The sequence below is a fragment of the Oreochromis aureus genome, linkage group 17 (genome assembly GCF_013358895.1).
Source record: "Oreochromis aureus strain Israel breed Guangdong linkage group 17, ZZ_aureus, whole genome shotgun sequence".
Lineage (NCBI taxonomy): Eukaryota > Metazoa > Chordata > Actinopteri > Cichliformes > Cichlidae > Oreochromis > Oreochromis aureus.
Genome location: NC_052958.1, coordinates 33,515,181 through 33,524,894, shown reverse-complemented (window position 1 = coordinate 33,524,894; position 9,714 = coordinate 33,515,181).

Here is a 9,714-nt window from a genome sequence, read left to right as displayed (position 1 = left end):
TTTCGTAGTGAAATTTTGTGCGACTGATCTTGGGTTTCTTTCAGCTTCAGAAAGAGGTGATTATTTTGGTGTGCTGGCCCTTTTAATAGTTAAGATGATGGGAAGAGGCCAGGCTACTGGGGACCAAAGTGAACTCAGGAACACTGGCTGCCTGCACTGAGCTGATCTGTCACTGGGTTTCCTTTACACACCAACCACAAGCATAGAACTGTCAAACATCGTATAAGCCTGCCAACTTCCTGACTATGGCACATGTGTAACAAGGGAACAGCAGTGGCCCTAGATTTATTTTTATACCATATTACTCAAAAATCTGACCTTTGAACTTAGGCTGTCTACAGCTATTTCTGTTATCCAATAGTTTGCCTGTGTTGAAAAAAAATGACATATTTACTTGTTAGCCAGCTGCAGGTTTCACCTTAAAATGGGTTTTTATAAAAAGGTCACTGAAAAAGAAAGCACAGCAACAGACTTTGTAAAAACATGGGAACTCCCCCGACTTGCTGACAGCCATATTTTAGATATGTGGTCCATCTAAGCAGTTGTCAATAGAAACAAGCAAAGCTAAGCAGCACAGTTGGCTGTATTATAGTTATTATTTTTCAATTTAATTCAATTCAATTCAGTTTAATTGTATTTACATAGCGCCAAATCACAACAACAGTCACCTCAAGGCGCGTTATATTGTAAGGTAGACCCTACAATAATACATACAGAGAAAAAAACCCAACAATCATATGACCCCCTATGAGCAAGCACTTTGGCAACAGTGGGAAGGAAAAACTCCCTTTTAACAGGAAGAAACCTCTTACCAGTTGAAATCCAAGATTTAATCTTTAATTGGCAGACATTTTATCATGTCTCGTTGTTGTGATTTGACTATATATTGACTATATAAATAAAACTGAACTGAATTGTTGGCCTTCTTAATAGTTAGCAAACATCTTGGTGCTTATAATGTCAGGGAAGAAGACTCAACTGACAAGCCAGCTCACCTGAGTCTTCCTCCCACATGCAAGACTCCATCCTGAAACAAACGGTTAACTAATTAAAGGCTTCTCTGTCTGTTTTCCAATTCGGTTTGTGTGATGCTCCACTGAGATGGCTCTTTTTGCTTTACTGAATTTCTTCAGGAATCCATTCACAAAGGTGCAATGAACTCGGTGGACCTCGTTTCACAGCAGCAGGTAGCTGACTTGCACTGGCAAAGTGATGCAAGTCCACATAAGCATGCTTTCCAAACTTTTCCTGGCCAATCCATCCACCACTCTTTAACTGCTTGTGGTAAACCACAATACAGACCCCCATTTCCATTACACAAACTTCCCAAGATTTTGCTGGCAACACCAAGAATTGCAAGAATTCCGAACGACTTGTAAATTGAACTAACAACTAATAACTAACACCTGGCAGCAGAAAGGATAGTCTTTGATTGTGATCTTAAAATTAAAAGTGTTGGATTCACTATTGAGTCACACTAATGTCACACTAACATTAACTCCATATAACGTTTGACATGCCTCAGATGTATTTATTTCAAGGGCGTAGATTTGGCATGGACGGAAGGGACATGTCCCCACCAATATCCAGCAATTATTGATTTGTCCCCACCAATAATTTGATCTCTTCGAGTAAAGAAAAACAAACCCGATAGAAAGAAAAAAAAGATCTGTCAACGTCTCATTCGCCCAGCGGTGCAGAAAGAGTTAAATTACGTTCTCTACTGGAGTCCTACCTCATGTGACAAATATGGCCAATGTGATTGGCTGTGCCTTTCAGGGAGCTCTGTTTAGTTTTAGCAGCGGCAAGCCTGCGCTGCGAGGACCTGCAAGGAGGAGAGGAGGATGGCAGCAAAAAGGAAGAACCTGGTTATAAGAAAGTATTTTTCAAAGAAACCTGTAAGTCACTTAAAGTCAAGTTCATTCATAAAATGTGTCCGTCATAATAACGTTACAGGCAATACCAGGCCATACATGCCAACACTCCCGATTTTTCCGGGAGAATCCCAAATTTCACTGCCCCTCCCGAAAATCTCCCGGAGCCACCATTCTCCCCAATTTCTCCCGATTTTCCACCCGGACAACAAAATTGAAAAACCATATCTTAGATTGGCCCAGCCAATTCCAGTTTCCAACAATGGCTACTACTACTGCAGCTACTTAGTATTAATATTACTCTTATTACTCTTTCTGGGTCGCGAAATAAACTTTTAACATATTTTCAGGCGAGAATGTAGTTGTGTAAACTTCAAATAACTTAAACATGTTATTGTTTGGCCTTTTTCAGTGTTTTATTTGTTCTTGAGTAAATCGGTTTGGCTGAGATTAAAGTTATTAGATTAGATTAGATTAAATAAAACTTTATTAATCCCTCGGGAGGGTTCCTCCGGGGTTTTCACACAGCTGAATAAATGTCAAACAGAAAACTGATTAAACAGAAGTGTGAGATGGTCGAGAATCTTACAGCAAGCGTCCGGTTATATTTTATTTTATTTAGACAGCAAGGAGCAGACGGCAGAGGTGACGTAATTATGAAGGCTAGACCCCCAATTTCACAGGAAGGGTCGCTCATTTCCAATTGTCTACCTCTGGCTTTCAGCCGAGGACCCGTTTAGCCATCTTAGACCGCGAAAGGCCGGTGTTCTGGGAATCCATCCTACCTATAGCGATTGACAAATCACGTGCGGGTCCTCAGGTGGACGCAGCCTCTGAATTTGGACACCCCCGGCCTGTTTCCGGAAACAGGCCGGTGACATTTAACTTATTTTTTTCCGATAAGTAAACACTGTAAAAACCCCTTTGAATGTCTCCCTAATTCTGAGGTCTCAAGGTTGGCAAGTATGTGCTATTGGCCCACATCAGTCTAAAACTGTATGTAACCATGAAAAATAAAGTAGTTGCCATGTCCACCCAGGACACCAGGGGTATTAACCTACAAAACAACCCTTTAACACAGACTAACAAAGAGGCACTTGGACCCGGTTTCCACGCAAAAATTTCTCTTCAAGGGAAAACACTGGGGCTGTCATGCGCCGCTAAAATACTTTTTGAAATCTAAAATGAAGCTAACACTGTATATATTTTGTTTTTTTTTTCACCTTTATGCTTTGTGTGTCCCACAACTAAAGTAAGTAAGTAAAGTTTATTTATTAAGCGCTATTTCACAGACAGGCAGTCACAAAGTGCTGTACACAAATATTAAAATAAACAATATAATCAATAGACATTATACACAATGTAAAAGATCAAATGTAAATAATGTAAAGAATATAAAATACGTAGATCAACAAAAGGCTTGTTTGAACAGAAAAGTTTTTAACTGCTTTTTAAAAGAATCCACAGAGCAACTAAGGCGTGTTGCTTATAAAATCCATGAAGTGCTACAGAGAAAATTACATTTTATTTATGTAATTAACACATTTTAAACTCTTAAAGAAATATAACAAAAGGAAAGAAACCCAGCTGAACTAAAATGATCCGTGTAGCAAACAAAAACTGTTGTGAGCCGCCTCCCTTATATCGCCTTTGGGCTTTTGGAGCCTTGACCTGACTTTTAAAAAGTAATTGGGAAAAAAAGCACTATGCCGCTAAAAAAAATAGATATTTGCAAAATTGGTTAATGTGTGTGGCGGGGCGTGGTCTGCAGCGCCGCTGCATGGGAGTCGGACTCACCTGAGCGGCACCCGCAATCACGCCTCGCCGCCTTAAAGTCTGTGCTCTCTCTGCTGTTGTGTTGTCAGGCTGTGAGCTGAAAAGCTACAACCAGCTGTATGCGTACAGCAACCGTGTGTGAAAAGTGGTCAATAAAGAGATGCTGAAAAGCATGTCCATGCAAACATTGTCGAGTCTGTCGTGATATGTTTACAATAAGACTTCTGGTCCCGAACCTCTGCGCATGCGTCTGCAAATCGGGGCGTTCATCTTTACGCAGGACTGTAAGCTGTCATCTGTGAGGCGTGAGCGGTGTTTGTTTTTAACATAGTTCACGGTGGAGCTGCTGACATAATGTGGATCCAGATCCATAATTGGCCTACCTGGTGTCGATAGTCTCGATAAATGCACGGCGTTTCGGCGGGTACACCGTCTTCCGCGAGTGTGAAGCTTATTTTGAGCGATGAAAAAATAATAAGATATAATTTTATTTTTACATTTCAAAATCACAATAATCTTCCAATTTAGAACTACAAGTTAAAAAAAAAGAACTAAACACAAATAAAATACACTTCAGCTAAATACTTCTAATTTATTTTCCCAAACCACCCGGAGCCGCAAAATAAAGACTAAAGAGTCGCATGCGGCTCCGGAGCCGCGGGTTGCCGACCCCTGGTATAGACAGTATAGTATAGACTCCTTCACATAGTGGACATTGACTTGTTGTGTGGGGCACCAGTAATCCATGTGTGTTGCTGTAACAGTAGTTCATGTTTAGAATAAAAAATCCCAGCTCATTGATTTGATCGGGGCAACTGTGCCTAAAATGTTGCATAATTTTGCTGAGAGATCTTTTACTTTGTGGTAATCTTAGATGAGTAGTTTTATGGACAAAAACCAACAGGTCATTCAGTGTTCCCTTAGTGCTAATGTATAAGAGATGTTGGTGTACTATAACTGAAGTAATGTTGTTAAGTCCTTAAAGTCATATTCTTTTATTGTCATGACTCTATTTGAAGCTTTTTTTATTTTTGTATGATACCTGATTTATATGGAATATGGCTGAAGTAAACTAAAGTCTAAAACCAGTCATTTGTTTAATAGTAATTTAACATTATTCACATATAAAACTATGAATTGTAATTTTAAATGGTTTAAAAGCATGTAGAATAGCATATGTAGGCAAGTATATTTCTCCTTTTTTATCAAGAAGCAAAGACAAAAAGGGAAAAAAAAAAAGAAACAGGGCAGGGTTCGGTGGTTGAATCATCCGTCCCCACCAATGCCAAAACCAAATCTACGCCCTTGATTTATTTATTTACTGTATTGGCCAAGACACTATTTGGCATTGTAGTAAGGACTTTGCAGCTGTTGCTGACCTATTTTGTGAGGGGGAAACCTCATTTTGTACAAATTGCTCTTAGATCCCCGCAAAGCGCAACTGCTTTCTCTTCTGTGGTTTTCCTTAGAGTGAAAGTGGCATATCTAGGTGAAGAGGTACTAGTATTAGTTTTGTTACTTAGCAGTACTTGCTCTTATTGGCCCATTTACAGCTCATCCTACCGTTTGTCCTAGAGGCATAGGGTCCATCATTTACATTGTTTACAACTTGTAACATGTTTTTTGAAGAGCTTAGGATGCTTTAAAGAACAAACTAGAAGCTTCTCTTGTCAGCTTTTGCTTATATATACATGTTTTAAACAGCATTCCTTTCCAGTGGAAAAATCTTTGTAGGTATTTCATTGCAATTTTTTACAGTAGATTATGTATTTTAGTGTTTTGCCCAACATGCATGAGTTTTTCGCTGCACTGTGTCTTAAAATTTGTGGTTGTTATATTGTCATTGTTGTGCTGCATATTTTCCTCTTCCTTCCCCTTCTTCCCCTTGCATGCCCTTGTGCAACAAATTTGACTGATTGGTCACCTGTGACACAGCCAAAAATGTGGTGTGTTGCAATTTTAGCTTTTTCGTTAACAAAGTCAACCATAATTAGAGGACAAACATCTTTCTATCATCTTGTAAAAAAGCTCTGTGGTTGTGGCTTTTGTGTTGGCCACACTGATAATTTCCTTCAGAAAGATAGTATCATGGCTTTGCAGCATACATTTTAAAAAATGAGTAGGTATATAAGGATCCTTCACCTTCAAGTTTGAAGGATGTTCAAATGTTTCAGTGCAGAAAAGCTTCACCAAGTTTGCGTACAGTTTGTTCAATATTGTTTTCCTAGATACTTAGGATCCATGTGAAAACAGCCATTAACCAGCTCTCCGGGTTCACCACTAGTCATTTGCACCAATTAGAAGAGACATTATATTGCATCAGTGCAGTCTTCTGGCCCGTGCTCAGAAACAGGTCCTTCTGTAATTATAGTCAGTGTCCAGTGACTACAGGATACCTCATTTGTGTTCCTTAGTCATTTGCTCTGAGATATTAGCTTGCTACATTTGGCTATATAGGCTCTCCACAACATTGCCGTTAGTGGGCTTGACCATTGTTTAAATGATTACAGTGCTCATGCTTCGTATTTGATGCTAGGTTTCTTTCACATTTTCCTTACACTGATTCCTTGTGTTGAACTTATTACTAACATGCAGGATGTCTAAAAGAATTTAAAGCATCTGATGTTTCTGTGGTGGTTTTATACTCTTAGCCCTTAATTCAGCTTTCCTGATTCTTCAATGTCTGCCTTAAGGTAAACTGACTTGAGGATGACATAAAACTCAATTTTTTAGATATATGTTTTCTAATACTAATGTGGATGTAGTATCACTGTATTACTTTTTTACATCTTTCTTGTACAATTTTTTTTAGTTTTGAGTATCTCAAAGGATTATCTCAATGATAATTAAAGTAATTACCTCAGCATTTACTTTACAATGGTGGCATTAGTGTCATCATCCAGAAGTTCTCTCTGGTTTCTGCTTGTTAGCTGCACTGCCACTTCTCCTTTGTTGATAGTTGGTGTCTATTTTTTTATCTAGTGTTCCACTTGTTCCTCCACAACACCATCTAAATCATTCCTTCTCTTCCTTCATAGTGTTTCCAAAAACACTGTCAGTGCACATGATCCACATAAGCTTAAATGACAGCTTTTGGAATTGTGGATGCTACCTCCACAGTCACCAAGATGATGCCATTAACTATTGTTTAAGCATCAATCCCTTATAAGCAGTGTATCCCTAGGTTCACGAATGCTACTCTACCTGTGTTAGAAATAAAAATGAAATCAGTGTCATAATGATATGACGACTGTAAATTTGATAAAAGTTGCAACAAATTCAAGTTGACTCCTGTAACAATTGCCCAGCTCTATACTGGATTCATTTTTTCCAGTCTAATCTTGTCTGGCCTAAATTTATCTACTTTTGCATCTATCTTTGCATTATTACATACTCATAGGTTGTAGGTTTATGTAATATAGCCTAATAAAAGTATACCCCAATTAAATTTAACCACAATGGAAAGTAAATTATGTGAAAAATACAATAGTTTTATTTCATAAATGTATTTTAATCAGGGCCCTGCAAAAGACTGTAACACGTCTGGCAAGAAATATATGAGCCTTTCCTTCCCTCACGTTTCACACAGACATCAGCAAAAGTTACAACTTTTTTTCTTTTCTTCTTCTTTTGTATTTTTATTTTTAACTTTAGTGTGAAGTGTTTACAACTGTAATGGCAGTGTCTGTAAGTGTAACGAGACCTAAAATTGATGATATGACGTAAGAATGCAAAAAAGCTAAGCAAGAGCATAAGTTTGTTGTCTTCAGGTTGAATGCTGAGTTGAAAGTATAAAATCCACTGAGCGTAGACAAGGTGCTCTGGGGAATAGGGAAGTGGAGACACGTGGGGGAATTGAGACACAGGTGCTGATAATCAAGACAACCACAGGGGGAAGTAAAACTCAAAACCCATCACAGCAGACGGCTATCAAAGTAAAACAGGAACAACTGAAAAGATACCTTCTAAACACAGACAGGAAACTCTCACTGGAACATGCTACAAAAATAACACGGAGGAATCCAGACAGAAACCTTAAAGCATAATATCAAAAAGCTGAAACTCCTTCCTAGAATAAGCATGCAGTAAAACAAAAAAAATCTAAACCTTAAACACAGAGAAGAAAAAATAAATAAAAAGCAACCCAAAATTGACTAAGGATTCAAAACTCTAAAATTAACCACAAAAGCCACAGACTACAACAGAGCGCCTATTCATTTATAACAGGAAGTCTACAGAAAAATAATCTTAAATTTTCTCCAGGTGTCAGAACCTGTTATTTCTCAGTCGCTCATACATACCTTAACAATAAAAAACAACAACATAAGTTATATATTCAGTCGAGCCAACAGAGGTTTAAACTGAGCATCAGAATGAAGAAGAAAGGTGATTTAACTGACTTTGATGCGGTTGTTGGTTCCAGGCAAGGTGGTCTGACTATGACAGAAACTGCTGATCTACAGGGATTTTCATGCATGGCTATGTCTCGGGTTTACAGAGGTTTGCTGAGCATCAGTTTTCTGGATGAAAATGCCTTGTTGATGTCAGAGGTCAGAGCAGAAATTTGAAGGAAAAATGGAGTCGAGCCAGGTACTAGCAAAATGTATCACATGAAGTAGAAGTTGAGTGCAAATGTAAAATCTTTCTTTTCAAAATCTGATAAATATCTTGAACCGGATCTCCATTAGTGTCAGTCGAAGCCTTAGCTTTTGTTCCTGGGCTCTTCAACATACCTTCACACACATAATCTGCAATTCTCAAAGACATAAATATATACAAGCTCTTGTTATAGAGCTAACATGCAAAATTCATATCAGAGAAAAGATCTTTTTTAACAGGACAATAAAACATTTCTGCAACTATCTAAATATTAATTAAGTTTACTAATAAACACAACTCCACAGCGAAGCTTTGGTGTTTAGTTGCAGTTCAGACAATCTTTGCGCTAGGTCCTCTGCCTAACCCAGCCTGTGTCTAAAAAAACATACAAAAAAATATACCACACTGCAAATTCCTGCTAATTAAGCTCCTATTCAGTGTTTTGCAACTGTCATATTCATAATGCAGCAATTGACAGTATTTATAGTGAAATTTGGAATAGCTGGTAATTTGATTAGCAAAAAAAAAAAAAAAAAAAAAAAAAAAAAAAAGGTATTAGGCCAATCCCAAAAACGTTTTCTCAATGCTATTTCAATAGTTTTTCAAAAAAAACTTCTTCACATATCTATATGATGTTTTTTTGTTTTTGTTTTTTTAAATAAGCTAGAACCAATACAGTGAATATTCTCAGTGCCATGGCTGAGAATTACGCCTGCCTGGGACTGCTGTACACTGGTGTCTTAAAACATTCAGACAGCCACTGGTAACAGAAACCAGTCCTGTCAGAGTTTGGTCAACTTTGGTAGCTGGCAAATCGCATCAACCATCGCCAAACATTACGCAAGGTTAATAGTTTTTTAATAACACAGTCAAGTATGTGGATACCATTAGTGCATCTCAAAATATAGTATATGAATATTTTTTTAATAATCCAACTGGAAAAGGTAAACTTTCAAATATTCTATATTCATTACACATAAAATGAAAAAAAATCTCTTTTTGTTTTAATTTGGATGATTATGGCTTATAACTAATGAAAACCAGTATAAGATTATTGAAAAAATCAAGATATGCATTACATGGATTACAATCCAAAAGTCACTACTGTTACCTTTCATATACCGACATATACCATAATATACCATAATTTCAAGACAGGCTTTTTTGTTTTTACAACTGTAAGAGCAAGGTAGCTAGACTCAAGGTTTTCATTTCAAGGTAGCTGAGATATATCATACACATCTGTGGTGTGATCAGCACGCATCAAATGATAAGTTTGCTTTTCTGGTCTTACGTGTTTCATTATTACTGTGTTCCAATAACATAAGGTGAAAATGTGTTTCCTTTGTGTACATGTCTGTGCAAAACAAACACCCCAAAAAAAACAACTTTAATATGGTTTTAAATAAGATCCTTTGGCGCTATCCAGTTGCAAACATCAGAGGGATTATTATCAAAATTTAAA